The sequence below is a fragment of the Sturnus vulgaris genome, unplaced genomic scaffold, assembly GCF_052056855.1.
Source record: "Sturnus vulgaris isolate bStuVul1 unplaced genomic scaffold, bStuVul1.hap1 Scaffold_195, whole genome shotgun sequence".
NCBI lineage: Eukaryota > Metazoa > Chordata > Aves > Passeriformes > Sturnidae > Sturnus > Sturnus vulgaris.
The window spans coordinates 2,000,287-2,025,363 of NW_028276170.1; the positions used below are offsets into that span (position 1 = coordinate 2,000,287).

A 25,077-nucleotide genomic window follows, 5' to 3' on the forward strand; every position below is an offset into this window, starting at 1 on the left:
CTCCCCAGCCTTGAGCTGGACCAGCTTATCGGCTGGGAACAGAGCTGAAAAGCTCCAGCCTGGAATATTTTTTAGGCTGTATTTTCTTGCTTTCTCAATATGTGTCCCACAGGTCCCCCTTCTGAAATATATTAAAAAAAGAAGAGAGAAGTGTTTGTGCTTCCCAGAAGAGCCAGGAAAAACAAACGCAACCCAAAGACCTGAGGATATTTGAGTGCCAAGGGTTTGGTGTCTTTTTTCTGCCTAAATCCCATCACTAAGTGAAGTAAAACAATGGACATTTCACCACTAAGTGATTATACTAATACAATTGTGAAAACTGCGACTATTTCACCCAAACACATATCAACAGCTCAATGAACAGATGAATGTCCATCCCCCACATGTAGAGGGATCATCCCGTTGGTGTTTGGTTTGTTGTGCAGCATGGAAACTGAATAGTGACCACATTCTGCTTTTGCTGGCACAGGACAGAGTGAGCATTTCTTGCAGGTCACAGTAGAAACCCAGATGTGTCTCATCCAAAGCCTGTAATGAGGCAAAGGTGATTCACAAGAACAGGATTATTTTGATTTCTTTTTCTCTTTTTCCAATTTCTCTGTCCTGCCTTGGAGACAGCAACAGAATTTTGCTGTTCTGCATTTGAGACAGCAACAGCTATAGGAAAAACCTGTGCTTCTCCCATTTGACTGTCATTCATGCAAATTGTCAGGAATTCTCTTGCAGAAATTGACTCAAGCACAGAAACATCTGCCTGAGAATTCCTTTTCCCCATGCCCACCCCAAGAATGGACCCAGCTCCTCCTCCTTTCGAAACGAGAGCAGGGTTGTTGCTGCTGCCAGCACAGGACTGGAGCGATGCAGCGCGGTGGATCGGTGGGAGGAGACCCCCTGAGACCGGACAGACAGACAGGTCTCCTCCGGTCGATGAGATCGGTGCTGGGGTCAGCAAATTCGAGGAAAAGGTCATCTCTTCTTGGCGAATGAATGATGAGGCTGAGGGGGAAAGAGAAAACACCCTTTCCTTTGCCGCAGCAGAGAAAGAAGGCGGAGACCCAGGCCCCACGAAGGAGCCAGGCTCTGACACCAGGGAGAGGGGAGGAGCCGGCACCATCCCCGGACTGGGGAAAGGTGCCCGCGTCCCCCTCTCAGCAGCAAGCGGGTCGGGATCCGATGTCATCGTGAAAGGGCGGGCCAGCACCACCGCTCTCTCTGAGAGCGAGGGCGACAGCCCGGCAGGGGAGGGGGGAGTTGCCACCGCCCCTCGGGCTGGGGTTGGCGGCCGCATCTCCCTCCCAGCATCGGGCGGCCCCGGAGGGCAGCGCAGCCCCCGCAGGCGCTGGCCGTGAGGCTGCGCCCCCCGTGAGCGGCTCGGGGGGGGCTGCTGAGTTGGAGCGGCTCACGGCGAGCTCGAGGCTGCCCAGCAGCAGCCAGCGGTGTCAGCTCCGGGCGGGCGGCGGCGAGCGCGTCAGCCGCCACGGCGACCGGAGCGCTCCCCGCCCCAGCGAAGGAGGGGGAGAGCGAAACGGCGCCCGGGCCCGGCCCGGGAAAGGACAGAAAGGGCGGGTCAGCCGCCGGGGGCCCCGCTGCAGCAGCGGTGGCGGCGGCGCCGGGGCTGGGCCCCGCCGGCGACCCCGAGCCGGCAGCCGGCGGTGCATGGGCAGCAAAAGCGGGCACAGCTGCCGGGGACGCGCAGTCCCCGGGCGCTGCCAACTTCTCGCTCGCGGTGCCCGGGAGCGTCTCGGGCACTGCTGCGCCGAGTTGAGTGGCTGTTAAAACTTCTAGTTCCTTATTTACAGCTTGCATAACTTGTTCTGTGATCACGGCCATGAATCAAGTAACCACGCCACTTGGAAAAAACTCTGTCTCTGCGGGCGAGGGGGACACGTGAGCGGGGAGCCGGCGCTGCGAAAGCGGGGAGACACGGAGAGGTAAAGGTTCCGGTGCAGTCTAAATCAATTAAAATGTCTCTCAGAGTTGAGAGCACAGTGTCCTGCTGTTTAGAATGTTGAATTCCCATATTTAAAGAAAAACCCGGTCCTCCCAGGAATAATCCTGGGGTTTCCGCCGCCTAAAGCGAGCTAAACAATAGCTCTGGAGCAAAAGTGCTCCCGTTACCTCTGTGATGGAGGCACAGCCGACGAATTCCGTGGGATGTCCCGTCCCGCTGCAGTCGGGTGAGGGATCCACGATCTTCCCAGACGGCTCTCTCGGTCCCGGCTGTCGTCACGGGTCCGGTCCCAGCCCCAGAGACCGGTGTCCTGGTTTTCTGGGTATTCCAGCCTGCTCCAGCACAGCTCTGGCTAGACAAAGCTCAGCTCTGAGCACAGCCCCGGTTATCGACAGCCTCTCTGGGTATGCCCCGGTTCGGCAGGCTTCAGGCCCCGAATTCTTCAGTGTCCTTTTCGACAGAGGTCCCGTGGACCTTCAAATGTCCATCGGTGGAACCTTCCAAATGTAGCCGTGGAAAGGGGTTTTAACCCTTTAAGTGCAGCGGAAATAAGATGCACAGCTACATGGTCGTCATTCATAAGAGGAAAGTAAGAGACAAGTTTATTCACAAACACACTTGGTTTTATAGCATGACTCGCAATTCCAAGAGTAGAGAAAAGGTGATTGGTTCAGAGAGAAGACACCCCATTCCCAGGGCCTGATCACACACCACAACAGGTGTTCTATCTGTGTTATTAATTCCTTTACATTTTGACCAAGTTATCACCCTGAGAGAAATTCTCCCTAGCCTACAGCTGGACCAGCTTATCAGCTGGGAACAGAGCTGAGAAGCTCCAGCCTGGAATATTTTTCAGACTGTAATTTTCTTGCTTTCTCAATATGTGCGCCTACACAGCAAAGCCCAGGAGGCCGGGAGGAGAACCCGGGGCCAGCGCAGCTGCTTGGCAGTTGCTCCTTCCAGGACCTGGACCCAACCCATCCCTGAGCAGCCACTGCCAGCCCCGACCCCCCCTGCCCCGTGACAGCTCCCCCAGCCCAAGGGGACAGAGTCAGGCCCTCTCAGGACACATCTGGGCCTGGACCTCCTCCAATGGCACGCCAGGTAAAGAGGGAAACCATTGAGAGCATCTCCAGAGACACAGCCTGACCAGCAGTGTCAGCAGGCAAAACAAAGGTTTTGCTAAGCAATGGCCTTTCATGGAGCAAAACATTTACAATCAGGGCAGTCCATTCGTGCAGATGGGGGTACACTCTGGGGGCACAGCTAAGGCCATGAGGTCACAGCAGGCTCTGGGGTCACAGCAGGCTGAGGTCACAGCAGGCTCTGAGGTCCCAGAGGTGCCAGAGCCCCGTGGTTGCACAGCACCACAGGCACCGAGCAGTCAGGCCTTGAGCACAACTGCTGCGGCAGCAGCGGCGGCGGCGGCAGTGGTGCTGACATTGGGACAGCGGTGTCAGGACAGCGGGGGCAGCAAGAGCTGCGGGACTGGCACAGGGCAAGGCACCATGGCCCTGGCTCTGCGCCTCTTCCTCCTGCTCCTCCTGGCACTGGCCCTGCCTGCCAGGGCTGCCCAGGCAGCTCCGTGGAGAGCACAGGGAGCAGGTGAGCTGGGGGCCTGGCTCCCCTTTCCTGGGACAGCGCTCCCTTCTACCCAAGAAGCTTTGGGGATGGTTTTCCATAGGGCTTTAGGGAGGCTTTCCTCAGTGGGAGGGAGAGAGCCCACATGGGCCCTGGGCTGGCCTGGTTTCCCCTCCAGGGATGTTGAACAGGGCATGGAAAGAGTGTGCAGAGTGACCAGAGCCAGCCCAGAGCTCCCCAGGCCTCTCTGCAGCTTTGGCCATGTCCATTCACATCTGGCTCCCACAGCCTCACCCTATGCATACACTTGAAGTGCAACTGTTTTGCTCTAAGGTCTTCCAAAAGCCAAGAGGCAAGACACAGGAGACCAGAAATCTCTGGAGGCAGCCAAACATCTGGACCAGATGCTAAGTGATCTGGAGAGACACCGTGGTGGCTGCATTTCCCTTCCTTGCACTGCCCAGTTCCCTAAGGCAGAAGGGGATCCCAGCACACCATGGAAATGCTTCTGCTCTGTTCTCCCTTCTAGGTGAGGTTCCTGGGAAGGCTTCTCAAGGACGTTGGGTGGAAGATGATTTGGAACTCTTGGGAGCTTCTGCAGGTAAGTTCTTAACTTCCCCTCACAGCAAAATCGTTAGCAACCTGGCAGAAACCAGGTGACAGAAGCTTGTGTGGCTGTTGAGTTACAGGTGTGTCTGCAGGGAGCACTTTGGCAGCTCCAGGGCTGGATGCTGTGTACAAACCCAGTTCCCATAGCAGGGGTGAGTGGTGTGTCCCTGCTGAGCCCACAGGCTGAGCACTGCTGTTGTGGGATCCATTCTGTGGGCTGGGGGAGCTGTCACGGGGCAGGGAGGGTCGGGGCTGGCAGTGGCTGCTCAGGGATGGGTTGGGCGCGGCTCCCTGGAAGCAGCGACTGCCCAAGCAGCTGCGCTGGCCCCGGGCTCTCCTCCCGGCCTCCTGGGCTTTGTTGGGTGGCACAGCCTGTGCCAAGGGGTGCCAAGGTGCCTGCAGGCCCCAGCTCTGGGGCAAACAGAGAACGTCCTGGCCGTATGCAGCGAGCTGCCAGCTCAGCAGTGGAGCACAGCACGGGCTCACGCTCCCCATTGCTCCCACAGATGTTATCCCTGAAACAGGAATAGATGCTCAGGATCCAGAGCGCCTTCCAAGAATTGTCTGCCCCCAGGATGTGTGCTGGTCCTGCATGATCGGCACAGTAGTGACAATGTTCACTGTGCCACTTTCCATGGTCCTGTGCTATGTCGGGTTCCGGTGGTGGAAGGAAAGGAAAGCAAACAGTAAGTTGTTGTTGTTGTTCTGGTTGTTGTTGTTGTTGTTGTTGATCTCCACCCTCCAGCTTCTTTAAAGGCAGCTGATAGGAAACATTTCCAGTGAGGCTGCTGTGGACTTGTGGATGGTCAGTGGTTGTCCACATAGTTCTGCTGAGGGTTCTGCTGCTGCCCAGTGCTTTAATTGGCCTCTTAATTGCTGGGCCTTGTCCTGGGGAGCCCGCTGGGGCTGCAGCCAGTGCTGGTTCCCACTGAGGCTGCGTGGCCAAGAGCAGCCCCAGGAGCAGCGGCAGAGGCAGAGCAAGGTGGGGAGGAGAAAGAGCAGGGACCAGATGGCCCTTGGAAGGCAGACGTGCTCTGGGGCCCGCTCCTGGCCAGGGACCCTGCCCAGAGCCATCCCCTGCTCGCCAGGGCCTTGAGGGGCAGCTGTCCAGCTGGGCCAAGGTGTGCCAGCAGCTCCAGCCGTGCTGGGGAGCCTTGCCAGCTCTGGGCCCTGCTGTGCAGGAGGGTCCCTGTGTGAGCTGGGGTCTCAGCCACTCCTCTCTCCACACTCACCCTGCTGCAGCTCCACCATCCCGGCCAAGAAGGCGCGACTCTCCCTCGCCCCCAGGGAGCCCAAGGACCGTCCGGTTTGACAGCTCTCACACACGGCCTCAGCAGCAGCAGTCGCCCAGGAAAGCAGAGCACCAGCCCTCCCTGCCTCCCCCACGGCCCCCCAGCCCGGCCGTGAAGTGGAAGCCCCCCGAGATCCCCCCACCTCCTCCCCTGCCCAGCCAGCCACCCTGGTCCAGCTAGGACTGAAACTGGGCCAGCCACGGCAGGACTTGGGCCACCAACAGCTTGGGGCATCTGCTCTTCTCTACAAATAACACGTGTTACCTATGGATAACATCCAGAGGCAGTTTTCATACTGTTGTGCCTTCAACAGGAAGGGCTGAAGATTCTTCCCATGCCCTGCCTCATCCTTTGCTGTTTTGATTTTCATACACCCGGGTTCTGGCTGAATCTCTTCAAAGAACATTTCTAACACTGCATGACTTAGACCAACTATCGAGAGAAAAAAAAAAAATTCAGACTTTATTTTTAGTGTCGATGGCCACTCCCATTTTGAGCAATTAATTTTCCATAGTACCTCTGCCCTTTTCCTTACAATCTATAAAAAGTACATCTGGACATGAAAATCACCACTATTACTGAGATTCACCTCAAAGCCCAGAGGACAATCTAGCACAAAATATTCTCCCTGTGTACTGCACAATAAGAAATATTGAGGGGAAAATACAGTGGCAGCTGAGGCTTATGGAACTCCCAGAATACTGAGCCTGCAGAGGAGGCAAACAGCCCTGGCAGTGCCTGAGGGGACTTCTCCTCACAGACTCCTCTCAAAGTGTGTCACTTCAGCAGGGAAAGGCTTTCAGACCTTTGCCTTTCCTTCCTCCTGTGCTAAAATTTAAGGCTCCTCCTGAGAAAATACTGAGCGACAAACAATTCTCCATTATTCAACAAAGCTGCTCAGTTGCACCACTTAAGAAAGAGCAAAACCAAAGGTGGTCAGAAATTTCCCATCAAGGCCTATTTGCAGAGAAACCCCATCATATGTGAGCAAATATTTATTACCATCAGTTCACTCAAAAGAAACCCAACCCTATATTAAGCAGTGTTTTAAACGAACTTGAATTCTTTTTCCTGTCATATCAGCTGGACTGGTTTGCTCCTTTTTTGTCCTAGAGAGAATATTAGAACGATTTGCTCTTGACAGGACTCCTTGGGTGGTCCCCAGCCCTGGCTCCTCACCACGCCTTGCCTGGGCTGTTAACGCAGCCTGTCAGCACCACCTGACTTTGGCAGCCTGTTCAGACCTCGGGCACGGCTGGTGCCACGGTCCCCTCTGGCTCCTGGCGTGTCCCTGCTGCTGGAGGAGCCCTGCTCATGCTGCTGCCTGCATTCAACAACGCCGGTCCTGCTCCCCAGGCAAAGAGAGACCAAAATCACTGCTTTGGGCAGCTCGTTTGAACGAGTTGAACACTTACTCATCTCTAACACAGACCTCTTAACATCCACACACCAACACCAGGAAGTCACCTCATCTACAGAGGTGAGGAATCCTGAGCAAACAGAAGGACGAAATTGTAGCGCATGGGGTTTTTTATTTAGTGGAAGCACTCACTCGTTCACAAGCCTTACTTGTCAAACTGGATTGTGCGATGCAATTGTCTTGCTTGTGTTAGAGAGAAACCAGGGAGAAATCAGCTAAGAAATAAGAACCACACTTGGGGCTCGGGCTTGGCAGACAAAGGGAGCAGGGCGGCACCTGCCCGCTTTGCCCGAGTCCCTGCTCCTGCCGGACAAAGGCGGACGCGGCTCCGTGCGGGGCGAGCCGGGCGCTCCGTGCCGGGGCCGGGGCCGAGCGCTTGGGCGGGCGGCGCTCAGGATGCTCGGGCAGCGCCGCGGGCCGGGCGGGCGCGATGGAGCCGCCTGAGGGCTGGGACCCCTCCGGGCGGCCGGCCCGGCGCACGCAGTGGCTGCTCAGCGCCCTCGCCCACCGCTACGGGCTGGAGCGCGGCGTGGAGAACGAGATGGTCGTGCTGGCCAGCGGCCCGGAGCAGTCCCTGCAGGAGATCTTCCAGCAGCGGGACTGCGCCGGGCCGGGCCGCATCCCCGGCGAGGAGTCCCGCACGCTGTGCCGGGCGCTGGGGCCGGAGGAGGCGGCGGAGCCCGAGGAGTGCGCGGGGCTGTGGGACGGGCTCTGGGCCGAGCTCACCTTCCGCCAGCTCCACGCGCGGCTCTGCGGCCACTTCAGCACCCGCGCGGGGCCGCGGCTGCCGCTGGGCCGGGAGGGCGAGCACATCGAGAGCCACATCCGCCCGCGCAGCCCCCGCCGAGCCCGAGCGGCGGCCGCCGGGGCCCTGCTCCCGAGAGCGCTGCGAGGAGATGGTGGCGCTGGAGCGGGCCGAGGAGCGCATGGCCGAGCTGCAGCAGGAGAAGGGCAGCCTGCGGCAGCTGCTGGAGGACGTGCGGGCCGCCCTGCAGAGCAGCGATGCGCGGTGCCCGGCGCTGCGGCTGAGTCCGGGCCGGCTTCTGCACCGCGCTCCCGGCGGCGCCTCGGGTGGCCCCGAGCGCTTCAGGAGAGATGCTGCTCTCGCAAAGTCAGTGTTTAGAACCCCTCCACCTCCGGACTGAGGCCGAAGTTACTCGTTCATCCTCAAAATTTAGCAAAGTTTAGTTATAAGGGAGGCTTTTAGGAGAAATGTATGGCATCGGTGTGCCATTAAATATGTTTGTGATGAGCACTGTTCAAAGTGTAGGGGAGTTCAGCTTAACAAACCCACGTGTACAATGCTGCTGCTGCTTCTCCTGCACGTGCAGCCAGGATGTGCTGATAGCAGATGCTGGGTATACACTGCTGCAGGATTTTTCCTGAAGTATGAAAGAGCTTTGGGATTCTTCCCTGCACAAGCACGTGCAGTGCCTCAGTCATAAGTGCCTCAGAAATATCAGAAGTGTGTCTTCTTCAGAGTGTGGTCACAAGGGTTCAGAGTTGGAGCCAGTTCTGTGGGCAGGCTGATGAATAGTCTGGGGCTCCTCTGCAGAGCCCCATTCATTCTGGGGCTGCTTTCTGCTGGTTCTGCTGGACTGGCTCGAGTGAAACACACACCCAATTAACAGCAGTTAAATTACTCGGGCATGAAACAGTGGGGAACAGGCAGAGCAGTGAAGGGCGGCATGGACCAGTTGTTCTGGCAGGTCTGACGAGGTCTGGTTTGATACAGCACTCACAGAACTCTGCTCCACCTGTGACACTTCCACTTGCAGCAGATGACTGTTCCTCTTCACAATATCCAGCAAGGCAGGTCAAAGACACTTTTACCATTTTCATCTTCAAAAGGGAGAAGAAATCAGCAGCAAACAGGAAGTAACCAGTCAGAGGTCCCAGGAAGAAACAAAAGAACAAAGAGTAGTGGAAAAAAGCAGGTGGAACAGTGATCCTTATCTGTGTGGGAGATATCCTCTGCTAATGGGCCATCTGTTAAAACCAGGTGGGGCAGTGTTCTTTATCTTTTCCACATCCCATCCTTCCTCCAGGAAGATATCTTCTGTTAATGGGCCATTGAATGCCATTGCATGACTGATAAAATTCCATCATCCCACTGGGAGATGCTCCAGCCAGGGGGAGGAGCCAAGCCTTTCCTACCTAGATAAAATCTGAGATTTGGAACACCAAGACAGCCCTTACCCACTGGTTTCCAGAGGACAAGAGCTACCAGACCTTTCTACAGCATCACTACTACAACAAGACCACTTCATTGGGACTGCTACCACCACCCTAACTAGCAGGGTGTCAGGTTGTATTCTGATTCTGTCAGTTGTTTTCTTTTGTACTATTGCATGTATTTTTTCCTCTTATGTTTTTCCTATGAATTTGTATTTCTGACTGATTCTCTCACAGGTTTTGCTTTCAAACCAGCACAGTTTTGGAGTGGATTTTGGCTGAATCTTGATATTTGGGGAGGTTTTGATCTGTGTCTTAAAGTTTGGAGGATTCTGGGTAGGAATCTTGGTGTTTGGGAGGTTATTACAGACACAAGATGCTCAATGACTTCCAGACATGAACTTGGGCGAGGAAGAACACCCAGTTTATGGAGCTCTTTTCTTGTTATTTCCCCCTAAACCAGGAATTTTCATTCCCCAGGTGTACGCAGATGGAGGAGGCAGAAAAGCCCCGGAGATCTCTCTCGAGGAGGGGCTGCAAACCCAGCCCAGGGAGCTGCAAGGAGGAAAGACCCTCCCTGAGCCGGGAAGGCGGCCGGAGATCCAGGCAGAGCTCAGAGCTGGTGGAGAAGCCTCCTGGAGGGGAGAAGCCCCACAAGTGCTTGGAATGTGGGAAGGGTTTCAGCCAGAGCTCCAGGCTGATCCGGCACCAGAGGATCCACATTGGGGAAAAGCCCTATGAGTGTGGGGAATGTGGGAAAAGTTTTAGGGACAGCAACTACCTGATGAGGCACCAGGTAATCCACACAGGGGAACGGCCCTACACCTGCTTGGAATGTGGGAAGAGCTTTGGGTGGAGCTCCAACCTGAGATATCACCAGCGCATCCACACTGGGGAGAGGCCCTACGAGTGTCCCAAGTGTGGGAAGAGGTTTCAGACCAGCTCCAGTGTCCTTCTACACGAGCGGATTCACACAGAGGAGAGGCCCTTCCGCTGCCCCGACTGCGGGAAGGGATTCAACCGCAACTCCCATCTCACTGACCACCGGCGCATCCACACTGGGGAGAGGCCCTACGAGTGTCCTGAGTGTGGGAAGAGCTTCTCACAGAGCTCTCACTTGACCCAACACCAACGGAGGCTCCACTAAGGGAAGCCCTGTGAGTGCCCAAGTGTGGGAAGAGCTTCGTGCTCTGCTCCAGCTCCATCCCCAATGGGAGGATCGGTGTTGGATGATCCCCAGTGACCCCCGTTGGTTGAGGGGAAAGGGGTTTGAGAGATTTCTTTCCCTTCTTCTTGTCCTGCCGTGATTTGGTTGGTAATAAATTTCCTCTCCATGCCCAGGCTGGGTCTGTGATGCACATTTTGCTGTTTCGTATGGGATGTTTCTCCTTTTTACACCAACCCAGGAACTCTGGGTTAAACTTTTTCTCCCCTGTTGCAGCTGGAGAGGCAGAGTCAGTGGCTTTGGTGGGTGCCTGGCATCGGGCCAGCATCACTCTGGCCATGGGCACCCCTGAGATCCCAGTGTGGTGATGCATTTCCGCACCTCTAGAGAAAGTGCTGACCCAAACTGAGGCCAGGATGAAACATGGTTATGACTGGAGCCCACTCTCTTGTGACCCTGTCAGCAGAAATCCAAAAGGAGACCTTTGAGCTCTCCTGGGCCACCGTGGGCTGTGACCAGCAGTCTCCCTCTGAGGGGCCTCTCAGAGCCAGCAAACCCTCGGCTTTGCTGTGCCTGGAGGATCGCTGAAACACGACGTGTCCTGGGCCCATACCCTCACTGCTCAAGGCCCCATCCTTCGGCCAGGGGGAGATGCAAAAACATCTGAAGGGAGGATTTCACTGAGCTCTGGGGGGAATTGTTTGCACTGACTGTTCCTGTCTGTGTGTGTGCCCCTGCACATATGCTATAGCAAATCTGGGAGAAATACAGATTTCCTAGATGTGGAAGTACCTTGGATATCTAAGTTATGCCTGGAAGCAAGGTTCAGTTATAGTTATGAACATACTTAAATGCTGTTAAATGCTAAGTGTTTTGCTAAGTTCTTAAATGTAAGTCATAAGTGTTGTTATTGTATTAAGTTGCTAAATACAACTTGGAAGTTACAGCTGTAAGTTAGGTTAAATGCTGTTAATTGTTATTGCTCTGTGGAATTATTAATGTTAAGTTCTAAGTTAAGTTAGGTATAAGTTTGGTGTTGTTCGTCTGTTGATTTGCTAGGCCTAAGGTATAACTTAAGTTACAAATTAAGGTAGAAGTTCAAATGTTTTTAGGCCGTGTTCCTTTTAATCCCTGCATGCACCTAAACACAGCACACACCCACCCACACTCCCCTAGAGAGTTCCCAGTTAATTTCTGTTCTGATTGCATGGATTTTATTTGGTGTTGTTCTTGCCTTGTTGTGCCTCACCTGTCCTGTAGGCAGTGGAGTGAATCTTGCCAACAAACTTATTGTAATTTGTTGCTTAATATTAAATCTGACTTTTGTTCATGCCCTTGTCACCGATTTTTAAGCGATCTCAAACGCTCTCATTCATGACAGCACCACAATGTCCCGCATCACCGAGGGCCCTGACACACGCCCGTGTCACAAAGGGCCACCCCCGGCACCCAAGAGCAGAGGGACAGCCTGGAAGCGGCCCGGAGCAGCCCCGGACTCGTGTCCCTGTAGCCCCTGGCGTGGCCAGAGCCCTGGGAGGCTTTGGGGTCCCCACGTTGGTGTCCCAGGGGTTCCCCGTCTCCAGGCTCATCCCTTCTCCAGGCTCCCCTCACTCCCGGCTCTCGGGGTCCCCCCTCTCCAGGCCCCCATTTCAGGCTCCGGCACTCCCGGGGCTCTCCCCTTTTCGCTTTCCCCCCTCAAGGCTGCTCCCCTCGCCCTGCCAGTCCCGGGCGATCGCCACGGGGCTCCGGGGACCTCCATCCCCCACCCACCGCCGGGGCTCTGTCTGCAGCCACCACCCAGACATCCCCAAAAAAACCACCCGGGGACCCCACAGGATCCCCCAAAAGGGGATTTCGGGACAGCTTTGGAGCCCTGCAAGATGCAAACATCGCTCTGCCCGCCGCCTCCCGAAATACACAAACAGGGAGACCCAAAGATACTTCGGGTGAGCTCCAAATATTCCTCCCCCTTTCAAAAAAACCCTGCCAGGACCGCCCAAGATATTGGGGGCAAGGTCCCTCTCCCGGGTCATCTATGTGAGGAAAATTAATCCACAAACACCAGAGGTTTATGTCCAGAAAGGAGACAGAGGAGTCCTTTTTGCTTTATTTGAATAAAGGGAGAGGCCATGGGACATTCCCCTGGCATCTCTCAAATTTTTGGAGAACACAGCCTCCTTTTTATCCTATTTTCCCGGCCGCATTTCCCTCTCTCTTTCCCCATTGGCTGAGGTACTTGAGAGGCACAGACTTCCCGGAACGCCTGATACCTGAAATTCCCCTCTAATATATAACCCTCCCTTTTCATTTTTAATTCTTATAGAATTCATAGTTTTCCCCCCGTTGCTTCTTTCATCTTTCAATATCCAATTTGATTTATCAGCAGCCCTACAGTTTGTTTGTAAAGGCAAATATCTCTTTCCATTCATCAATCAGTGGAATCCATTCCATTATTTCTTTTATCTCTCAGTGCTAGCCTTATCTAAACGGAGATCCACAGCTCATTTGTAAAGACAAATTCAACATTCCTCTCCAAGGGGTCCTGGCTGAGGCAGCAGTGATGACGCTGGAGTGGGAGGAGGAACAGGCACGGCAGTGCCAGAGATGGCTACAGGCTGGGCACAGGCTGGCCATGGGTCTGATGGTGCTGTGCAGTGCCGTGTGTGAGTAAAAACCAGTATGGACCAGTATAAAGCAGTATAAACCAGTAAAATCCAGTATAGACCACTATAAACCAGTATGGACCAGAATAAACCAGTATAGAGCAGTACAAACCAGTGCAGACCAGTTTAGGTGAGCTGGGCTCCAGGCTGGGCATGGGCCGGCCGTGGGGCTGATGGTGCTCTGTGTGAGTATAAACCAGTAGAGACCAGTATGGACCAGTACAGACCTGTACAGACCAGTATGGACCAGTAGAGACCTTCCCCTGTCCCAGGATGGGGACACTGGGCTGGCACTGGGAGCACTGGGAAGGAACTGGTTTGGTGACATTGAGATGGTGACATTGTTTTGGGGACAACGAGTTGGTGACACTGGGATGGGACTGGGATGGAACTGGGGGCACTGGGACACAACTGGGAGCACTGGGCTGGTGACACTGGGACAGGACTGAGGACACTGAGACTGAACTGGGGACACGGGGGTGGTGCCATGGGTGGCACTGGTGATGCTGAGATGGTACTGGGGACACTGGGACAGGACCAGTGACACTGGATTAGTGACACTGGGACAGAACTGGTGGTACTGGCATGGAACTGGCCACACTGGGTTGGTGACCCTGAGCTGGCACTGGGAGCACTGGGCTGGCACTGGGAGCACTGGGCTAGTGGCACTGGGACAGGACTGGTGGCACTGGGCTGGGGACACTGGTATGGGTCAATGACAGGGTGGCACTGGGCTGGCACGGGGACACAACTGGGAGAACTGGGACAAGAACACTGGGACAGGATGGGGGACACTGGGATGGCACTAGGGACACTGGGCTGGTGATGACATTGGTATGGGGACACTGGGGATGTGGTACTGGGACAGGACTGGTGGCACTGCGATAGGACTGGGGACCCTGGGCTGGAACTGGGTTAGTGACACCAGGCTGGTGGCACTTGGATGGTGACAGACAGAACTGGTGGCACTGGGTTGGTGACACTGGTATGGTGACAATGGGGGGGTGGCACTGGGATGGGACTGGGAGCACTGGGATGGTGATACTGAAAGGGAGCTGGTGGCACTGGGACACAACTGGGAGCACTGGGACAAGAACACTGGAACAGGATGGGGGACACTGGGATGGCACTGGGAGCCCTGGGAGGGAACTGGATTGGTGACATTGGTCTGGTGGCACTGGGCTGGCACGGGGGACACTGGGATGGTGACATTGATATGGTGACAATGGGATGGTGACACTGGGCTGGCACTGGGGACACTGGGGCAGCTCTGGTGGCGCTGGGGTTGAACTGGGGACGCTGGGATTGAACTGGGGACACTGGGCTGGTGACACTGAGACTGAACGGGTGGCACTGGGATGGTGACACTGGGGCAGCCCTGGGGACACTGGGCTGGTGGCTCAGGGGTGTCCCTGGTGCCACTGCTCAGGTGCCACTGTGCTGGTTGCCCTGCTGCCGTGTCCCCGGTGCCACCTGTGCAGTGTCCCCATGTCCCCGCAGTGTCCCTGGACTCGGTGTGCGCTGCGCTGGGGGTGGCCGAGGACAGTCACCTGCTGCTGGCCCTGGGCACGGTGGCCGTGTCCTGCCAGGTGACCCTGCAGGCCTCGGCGACATCGTGGTGACACCTGGCCAGCAGTGCCCGTGAGCACCGGGCCATGGCCCAGCATCTGCGAGACCGCACCCAGCAGGTGGTGACCACCAGGGCCAGTGCCGAGGCCACCGCGGCCACCAGCAAGGTCACCACAATGTCCAGGGGCAGCTGGACATGGTGACATGGCACCTGGGGTACTTGGTGGATGCTGTTAACAGGGACATGATGGTGACACATGTGGGACATGGCAACAGGGGTTCCCCAGAGCTGCCCAGGCCCTCAGGGACATCGTGGTGGCCTTGGGGACCTCGGTGGAGGGACACAAGGAAGTGATGTGAAAGCTGGAGGCGGCCCGGGATGCAGGGACAGGGTGGGGACATGGGGGCAGCACTGTCACCCCAAGGGACACTGGGGACCTTGGTGCCTTTGCCTTGGGGACATCGGGGACACCCTGAGGTCGCCTGTCCTGTTTTGGGTCACTACAATGACCCTGCAGTGTCCCCACGTGACCGCAGTTTGTCCCCCTGAATTGTTAAAAACCGGAATAATCACGGACAAAGGCGCTGTAACTAATTAAAGTTACAAAGTGGTGTGTTTATTCACCGGCACGGGAGTCACCTCCCAAAGGCGTGACCGCCCCGAACAAGGTTCTTTGCCCTCTATTTATTGCCCAAGATCTTACATACAATACATGTGCATAACCCCAGCACCTCCCATCCCCATCCCATATTAAAATGAGCCCATTCGTCCTTCACGCGTGCGCAGTTCTTCTCTTGAACTGGGTCGGTGCTCTCGAAATGGGTCAGTGGTCTCGATGGATGAAGTCAGGAGAGTCTTCATCAGGTCTCTGTGATCCTCTGGCACGATCCAAGGCCTCGTGCTTCATGATTAACGCATTATTATTTTATGTTCTTCTATACCTAAGTTCATAATAGCAGATAATTATACCAATTAGCTCTTGCCTAAGCATCAAGTAATTACCTACCTAACTCACATCTTGGTCATGGAAGCTCCTTCTACCCTTAGCAAAAATCTTAACTCTTTAAAGCCATGATTCAACTCTCCATGTCTGTGCCCCACCATGTCTTTGTCCCTCCGTATCCACACCCATGTCTCAGTTCAGTGTCTTTATTTTCAACTGTGTTACTTGTTTTAAAAGGATGAAGAGAAATGTAAAGCAAATCGAGGCTAAAAGAAAAGGATTTCCTTGTCTGTGTGAGCTGAGGACCTATGTGCTTGAGTGGGAGGGAAAAATATTTTTTGGAGGACTTTCCACCCCACTGTCTCCAAAATCTTGATTTTTTGCCTCAGTCCATCACCATTTGGCTGCGGAAGACAACCTTGGGCAATAGGAAATGAAAATCCTGGAATCAGTGAGGTTGGAAAAGATCTCCAAGATTGTTCAGCATTCCTGGATGCCAGCAGGAGATAGGATTAAACACAGAAGATTTTCTGGGGATCAAAGTCAACAAATCTGCTCTCCTCAAGGAATTCCCAATGTCAGTTTGAGCCCTGATAGACGTTCCTGCTCCTACATTCATCCAGGTGCCCACAGGGAGACAGGATCATGCAGAGTCCCCCCAGCCAGATGACTTCCCAACAGGGATCACCAGGACCATGGATCACCAGGGCTCTGCCCAACGGGGGTCACTGGGGACCATCCAACACCGATCCTCCCATGGGGGATGGAGCTGGAGCAGAGCACGAAGCTCTTCCCACACTCGGGGCACTCACAGGGCTTCCCTTAGTGGAGCCTCTGTTGGTGTCGGGTCAAGTTAGAGCTCTGTGAGAAGCTCTTCCCACACTCAGGACACTCGTAGGGCCTCTCCCCAGTGTGGATGCGCCGGTGGACAGTGAGGATGTCGTCGCGTTTGAATCCCTTCCCGCAGTCGGGGCAGCGGAAGGGCCTCTCCTCTGTGTGAATCCGCTCATGTAAAAGGACATGGGAGCTGCTCTGAAACCTCTTCCCACACTTGGGACACTCGTAGGGCCTCTCCCCAGTGTGGATGCGCTGGTGCCTTCTCAGGTGAGAACTGTGCCCAAAGCTCTTCCCACATTCCAAGCAGGTGTAGGGCCGGTCCCCTGTGTGGATCACCTGGTGTTGCATCAGATGAAAAATGGTCCTGAAACTCTTCCCACATTTCCCACACTCATAGGGCTTCTCCCCAGTGTGGATCCTCTGGTGCCGGATCAGCTGGGACCTGTAGCTGAAACTCTTCCCACATTGCAAGCACTTGTGGGGCTTCTCCCCTCCAGGAGGCTTCTCCACCAGCTCTGAGCTCTGCCTGGATCTCCGGCCGCCTTCCCGGCTCAGGGAGGGTCTTTCCTCCTCGCAGCTCCCTGGGCTGGGTTTGCAGCCCCTCCTCGTGAGAGATCTCTGGGGCTTTTCTGCCTCCTCCATCCACGCACACCTGGGGAATGAAAAATCCTGGTTTAGGGGGAAATAACAAGAAGAGAGCTCCATAAACTGGGTGCTCCTCCTTGCCCAAGTTCATCTCTGGAAGTCATTGAGCATCTTGTGTCTGTAATAACCTCCCAAACACCAAGATTCCCACCCAAAATCCTCCCAACTTTAAGACACGGATCAAATCTCCCTAAATAAAAAGCTTCAGCCAAAATCCCCTCCAAAATTTTGCAGGTTTAAAAGTAAAACCAGTGAGAGACTCCAAGTCAGAAATACAATTTGATAGGAAAAATGATAAGAGAAAAAAAATCCATGCAATAGTACAAAAGAAAACAACTGACAGAATCAGAATACAACCTGACTCCCCGCTAGTTAGGGTGGTGGTAGCAGTCCCAATGAAGTGGTCTTGTTGTAGTAGTGATGCTGTAGAAAGGTCTGGTAGTTCTTGTCCTCTGGAAACCAGTGGGTAAGGGCTGTCTTGGTGTTCCAAATCTCAGATTTTATCTAGGTAGGAAAGGATTGGCTCCTCCCCCTGGCTGGAGCATCTCCCAATGGAATGATGGAATTTTATCAGTCATGCAGTGGCACTCAATGGCCCATGAACAGAAGATATCTTCCTGGAGGAAGGATGGGTTGTGGAAAAGATAAAGAACACTGCCCCACCTGGTTTTAACAGATGGCCCATTAGCACAGGATATCTCCCACAGAGATAAGGATCACTGCTCCACCTGTTTTTTTCCACCACTCTTTGTTCTTTTGTTTCTTCCTGGGACCTCTGACTGGTTACTTCATGTTTGCTGCTGATTTCTTCTCCCTTTTGAAGATGAAAATGGTAAAAGTGTCTTTGACCTGCCTTGCTGGATATTGTGAAGAAGAACAGTCATCTACTGCAAGTGGAAGTGTCACAGGTGGAGCAGAGTTCTGTGAGTGCTGTATCAAACCAGACCTCGTCAGACCTGCCAGAACAACTGGTCCATGCTGCCTTTCACTGCTCTGCCTGTTCCCCACTGTTTCATGCCAGAGTAATTTAACTACTGTTAATTGGGTGTGTGTTTCACTCGAGCCAGTCCAGCAGAACCAGCAGAAAGCAGCCCCAGAATGAATGGGGCTCTGCAGAGGAGCCCCAGACTATTCATCAGCCTGCCCGCAGAACTGGCTCCAACTCTGAACCCTTGTGACCACACTCTGAAGAAGACACACTTCTGATATTTCTGAGGCACTTATGACTGAGGCACTGCACGTGCTTGTGCAGGTAAGAATCCCAAAGTGCTTTCAGTCAGGAAAATTAATCCTCAAACACCAGAGTTTTATGTCCAAAAAGGAGACTTTATTGGAATAAAGGGAGAGGCCATGGGACATTCCCCTGGGATCTCTCCAATTTTTGGAGGACGCAGCCTCCTTTTTATCCTATTTTCCCGGCCGCATTTCCCTCTTTCTTTCCCCATTGGCTGAGGTACTTGAGAGGCACAGACTTCCCGGAACGCCTGATACCTGAAATTCCCCTCTAATGTATAACCCTCCCTTTTCATTTTTAATTCTTACAGAATTCATAGTTTTCTCCCCCGTTGCTTCTTTCATCTTTCAATATCCAATTTCATTTATCAGCAGCCCTACAGTTTGTTTGTAAAGGCAAATATCTTTTTCCATTCATCAATCAGTGGAATCCATCCCATTGTTTCTTTTATCTCTCAGTGCTAGCCTTATCTACAAGCAGATCCACAGCTCATTTGTAAAGAAAAAATTCAACATTCCTCTCAATGTGGTTCTCTAAGAAGGCCATAACTAAATGCTAGCATGGGGGTTTTGGCTTCTGGAGCAGTGGGGTAGGGCTATTGTTGGTTCCTACCCCTCCATCCCAGGATGATGTAAGGGGTGAGGGATGCCATGTGTGCTGTGCACTGGCAGTGATCCTCAAGAAATCCTTCTAATCCTCTCCTTCGAGCTCGTCAAGCTCCTGGAAATGACAGGACAGAAAAAAAAATTTAAAAGTGCTCAGTTTTGTGCCCTTCTTCCCTTGTGGGGTGAGGGACAGGAGGCAGAGGTCCAGCTTGGTCTCTCTCTGACCTTTCCTTTGAGACAACACTGTCTGCTCCCACCACAAAGGCACAGAGGGTGCTCTTTGCCCCCACCAGTGGGAAGTGGCTCTGCTGAGCCCACTGAGAGTGCTAGAAGATGAGTCTGTGAACTAAACAGTTGAATATTGCCTAGAGGGGGGTAGCAGGCAGTAGATGTGCCACCATTCTCTTTCCAGGAACCCACTGGGAGTACTTGAACTATCGACGATGAGAGAGAGACGGGGACACTGAATGGTGATCAAAATCCAATTTTTACTGAGCACTACATGTGCTTATATACCATTTACAGGAAGGCTGGTAATATTTTACTGCAATCACATAGACAAACCTTACATAGACAAACTCTCACATAGACAAACTTTACGTGTGGACTTAGTAAAATCTTATTTCCCATAACCCAGACTTGATCCAGTCCTCTTGCAGTCAGATCTCTGTTTGCTCTTGCCAGGCATCCTCGTTGTCAGGCTGCATTTGCTGATTCAATCTGCAGTATTCTCAGTCTCATTTGCATTACCCATATCCACACCTCCCCCGTTTCTTTTAACTAAAAATACACTCTTCAGCGATTTGTCAATTAAATTCTTAACACACTGTAAAATACAAGGAATAACTACTACAATGCATAATATGATGCCTAATACATACAAACCTATTTGAACTAAATTCCTGACCCAGCCAGTGAGTCCCCAGTGCCCTAAGAGCCAGTTCAGCCAGTCGTACCCATTATCTACCCGAAGTTTATTGACACCTTCTTTGAGGGCTTGAATGCTGGCATAGATGGGCTGGGAGTGGTCAGAAAGGTTAAGGAGGCAACACATCCCATCGAATTCCTCAGCCACAGGCGGCGGCGGAGCTCGGAGGCGGCCCCAGCGCAGGTGGGAGCCGCGCTCGGTTGTGCGGGGGCTCGGGGCTCGCTGCGGGCCTCGGGGGCGGCAGGGGGCTCTGGCGGGTTGGTTGTGCCGGTGCCGGCCCGTGTTGGCGCTGGGCTGAGGGCGCTGCGGGAGCGGCTGCCCGCGGTCTCCTTCCCGCTGGGGCCTCGGCAGGAGCCGGTGCCGGAGCAGCGCTGGCTCGTCCCGGTTGCTGTGGGTGGCACAGAGGTGTCTGCCCTGTGCCCGGGGCTGTGCGGGAAAATTCCCGTGGCCAGAGGTTTGTGTGCCCAAAGGAGACAGAGGAGTCCTGTAAAAGTGACTTTATTGATGAACAAAGGGAGACGCCATGCGGCATTTGCCATGCGGTCTCTAAAACGCAGCCTCCTTTTTATCCTCATTTTCCCGGCTGCGTCTCCCTCTCCCTTTCCCCTCTGGCTGATGTTTTTGGAAGGTTCAGACTTCCCGATCCGCCTACTGCATGTCCTCGTTAATATTCACTCCTCCTACGATATTAATCTTACTGCTTTCAATCCTTCCTTTTTTCATTTTCTCAAGAATTGCCTTTACTAATTTTAATTTCCATTGACTCAATTTCTTTTCCTGTGTCCTCTTTGGCGCAAGGTGTCGTGCATGGTAAAAAGCTGAGAGTTGCTGCAGCACGTCAGAGGAGGAGCAGCATTCGTTTAAGCCGTGGTCTGCCAGGAAACCACGAAAACGTGTCCCATTCCCATCCTTTCTCCGGAATACGAGCTATTTTCATATTTCCTTTGCTATCTGTTTAACCACTTTTCGGTTATCATCTGTTTGCAAACCGCCGTTTGCGTCACTTAATTTTCCACAAACTCCTCCTCCTTCTGTTGATAGATAATCTGATCCTATCCCATGGGAAATGTCTCCTTCCTTATTTCAGTGGATTGGTCGTCAGGAAGGTCAGGAGCTGGAGCTGTCTGGTTGGTTATTATTTTGAGGACACTTTTTATCCTAATTCTGCCACTCAAATTATGGATGGATTTTCTGTGTCCTGATATGAATTCGTTAGGGTTCCCAGGGGCTGGTCCATGGTGTTGTAGGATTGGCTCTGGTGTCTGTTCATCTTTTTTGCGTTTTTGGGAGCTCCCTCCATCCAGGGCTGCATCAATTGACCACTTTTCTCTAATTAAATCACCACATACTTGGATTTCCAACTCATTTCCCTGAACTTGTGGCACCAAAAACACCCCAGTGCTCCAATAGACCCTATATAACCTGGACAGTGACAGCACAGGTTGGAGCAGGGAGAGGGATGATTCCCCCCTACTTTTTTTAGTAAAGCTTTCTCAACATTCTCCGTTTGCTGTTTCCCTTTGCAGCTTAACCAATTTCTGTTGCAGTCAGATATCCTCACTATGGGCTCTGCCTTTAGTTGTGCAAATTCCATCTGTGCAAGCAGGCAGAGCTTGGGGTGAGAGACAGAGGCAATCACCGAAATTCCTCCCCCAGGCATGAAGATCATCCTGGTTCATTGTGCACACATTGCCCTAGCAGTGTTAATTTGCATTTCTAAAGATCCTCTCCTGGCTGTGCCTGGATCCAATGCTTTTATTCCAGAGCAGCCATTAGGTTATCCACAAGTGCACCCCCACAATCTGGTTTTTTTTTCTTTTCTCTTTTTTTAACAATTTTGTTTTAACTGTTTATGTGTTGAAGCCTCACCATTAATACTCTTCTAGTTTTGCAAAATGCAACATAAAGGTGAGCATCAAAAAACCCATTCTGAAATTCTGCCATCATTAAGAGCCACCCACAAATATACACAAAGAAAATCCAATGCAATCTAGATTTTTCTACTTCTTCTCCTAGGAGTAAAAATTGATTCTCACACTCCTGGTCCAAACCCAACTCAGAATATGAAAGTAGGATTATTATGAAAATTTTTCTAATGGTGTAATCTTGTCACTGAAACTGCAGGAAAAACAAAAACTCTCCAACAATATCTTAATGTTAGAGAGTTAAGGCATTACTTGATCCTGGTCAGGATGTGCAGCAGAAATAATTTCATCCACACATAGCCCGGGTGTGCAGAGAAAATCATTCCATGAGATGTGAATTTTATTAGATTTTTCCTAAACTTTTTACTGTCCGAATCCATTGAAATCCATTGGTTTTGTGTTCATTGCTTCCAGGTTGTGTAGTTCTTAGAGTTTGGTTTCCTATTGCAAATGGATTTCTCCTCTTCTGATGTTAATTAGATCCACATTCCTGGATTTCCTTCTCAGTCTGTTCCAGACCAGGTGTCTCCATCTTGGCCAGGGGCAGTGTCTGGGGTGGGTGTTCCTTTATGTTTGCTGATGGACTTTGATGTTTTATTGATGTTTGTTCTCTTTGTTGGTATCTTTTGGGCTCTTCCCAGTCTGTTGAGATGTTAAACTCATCTCTGTTGAGTGGTCTAACAGTCCATTAAAAATAACCTTTTAAAATTTCTTTCCTGAGAGAAAGGCAAACCGAGCCTGACTAGTAAAATGAAATGTAAAAAAAATTTAAATTTGGTATATTTTCCAGCAATGGAATCGCAGGCAGCCCAGTGTGTGAGTGTAATTGAGAGGCAGAGTCCTGGGTGGATGCTGTGAACAGCAAAGTGCCAAGGCAGGCTCTGTGCCAGCCCAGCTTCCTGTGGCAGAGATTTCACCAGAGACAGGATTCTGGCCACAGACTGCTTGAAATATACATCCCTTATCTCCAGCCCGCACTAGGTGGAGAATTCCCAGGGTAAGGAATTGCAAAGATCAATTCCAAGGGAGATAATTGAATATCTGCCCTGGCTCTGGCCAAAGGTTATAATGGCCGGATGCTTGGCCTTCAGCCAAGGGCACACACTGACTCAGAAAACACTTCCTAAATGCAGCAACATGTTGCATATTCATAGCCCTTCATGCATTATTCAGAATCATTCCCCTCCAACCTGTAAATCATTATTTTTTCCTTCCCTGGGGTTTTGGTGCCCCATAATCCAGGAATGTGAAGAATTTCCTGATTCTCTTTTTTACCATTCTCCAAGTTTGTTACATGAACAAAAGATTTTTACATTATACTCCAAGAAAAATATACTTATCACACAACTATTTATAAGTTTTTTTAATTGCAGAACTAAAAGAAACTATATTCATACAGCAATGTTTTCCAGCATATGGCATTCATTTTAATATTTGCAAAAACTCAATAATATAATGTACACTTAGAACACACATAGAAGTCAAATTTCTTTTTCTCAGTATGGAGGAGACATAGCTGGGGCACCAATCATTTTGTTATTTTTCATTTTCTCAGGTTTTTTCCTTTTCTCCTGTCCATAGAACAACACTGAGGATATTTGGATTTAAAAAGTCATACAATGTTGTGGCTAGAGCAGAGAATCTTCAATCCAGGTCCTGCAATTTCCTATTAATCCTCAGAATTCTTGCACCTGCTTTTTAGTCCTGGATTACTTCTGAGATTCCCTGGTCCCTCTCTTGGCCAATACACCACAAATCCTCAGTCAAAATAAGTCCCAAATATTTAACCCTTTTCTCCACCATTTCCTGTTTTGTTTCAAATACTCAAAAATGCTTTTTAGCCTGAACATTCAGCCATTTCACAGAGGCTTCTTCTGCCACTTCTTGTCCTCCTGACTGGGGAAAGTCTTCCACATCCTGCATTAATCCAATTCCTAGGTAAATCCTAGGGATAAATTCTTATGATATTTTCTGCAAGATTTGCCCCAATAAGGCTGGTGCTTCCCTGCATCCCTGCAGAAGGACCGTCCATGTCTTTTCCATTTTCCCTTCTACCTCTTGTTCCCACTCAAAGGCAAAATCCAGTTTACCATCCTGTGTGAGTGGGCATCCCCAGAAAGCATCTTTGCCATCAAGGACTGAATGGTGTCAGTGTGAGGAGGGCACCTGGTTGAAGATGGTGTAAGGATGTGAGAGCCCCTGGGTGCTGGGGCCCCCTTGGGCCCTGGGGTTCATCCCTCTGGGGCTGTAGAAACTCTGCCATGGCCTTTGCCTTCCCCTTGGCCTTTTCCTCATCCCTTCTTGCATTCCCCTGCTGTGCCTTTGTGACCAAGTGCTCCAGGGGCTTCTTCTGCCCCTCCTGCAGCCCCCTCAGTGCCTGGGGGTGCTCATCCTCTGACAGCTGCTGAGCTTTCTGCTAAATCATTCCTTTCTGCAGTGACCCAAGGAAAATGCTTAAAAGCTAATCTGGATCCTTGCCCGTCCAATGCCCATTTCCCAGCTGTTCCTTTGTGCTGCTGCTCCTTGTGCTGTGGCTGCCGTGGCCAGCCCGTATCCCAGAGCCGGTGCCTGTCCTGCCGCAGTGTCCAAACGCGGCCCCCCCGGCGGGCAGGGCCGGCAGCTCCACGGGGCCGGGCAGCGGCCGGGGCGTCCCGCAGCCTCCTGGGGGCCGGGGGCCACTGCCGGGCCTGCAATTGCCGGGGGGTGCTGGGCTCAGGCAGCGCCCGGCGCTGAGCCCCGGCTGCCCCACAGCCCCGGCCCGGCCCCGCAGCTCCCCACAGGCCCCCAGCCCGTGCTCCCGGTGCCGCCCCTCTGCGCCCGCTCCTGCCGCTGCCCAGCACAGAGAAACCCCCTGCAATCCTGACCTCCTTGTGTGCCTGTCCTGGCAACCGGGGATACAAAGGATCTGCATCAGCTGGCAACTCTTGAGGATAAGAGCCTGCTGAAAAACATCCCCATCCTCAGTATTTTTCTCTTCCTCCTCTTTCCCTTCACCCTTTTTCTTCCCACATAGATTGCTCCTGCTGCTTCCTTGCTGAACCATATTCCTGCACACCCCCCTTCACCGAATCCCTTCCCAGCACACCAACACAATCCATTCCCTGTTGTCTAAATCCCTTCTGGACTTCCGTTATTGCCCCCCTGGGTGTCCATGTCCGTGATTACCTCTGGGAGAATGTGCAAACTTCATCAACATGCTCCCAAGGGACCCTTCAGAGATATTTTGGGATCATCATTCCTTTGGCCAGGAGCCCTTCCTGGCTTTCCCTTTCTACCCTCCATGGGTGCCCTGCCATGTTTAGTCCCCGAAGATGCCACTGTAGTCCCTGCTGAGATTTTCAGTGCTCTCTGGCTGCCGACTCTTCCCAGCTCCCCTGATCTGTCACTCGTCTGTCTCCTGGTCACTCTCGGGTGCCCAATCCATGCCCGTTGCTGCCGCCACCCAGGGGAGCCGATCACCCTGGGTGAGGCACCTTCAGTTCCACTCATTGCCCCCGCCCTGGATGGGGGAAGGAATTCCGGCCGAGTCCCAAG

General features: G+C 52.7%; 1 pseudogene; it reads left to right on the top strand.

The window, feature by feature from the left end:
* The first annotated feature begins 788 nt into the window (after positions 1–788).
* The window catches only part of LOC148217987 (uncharacterized), a 125,062-nt pseudogene continuing 100,773 nt past the window's right edge, over positions 789–25,077 (top strand).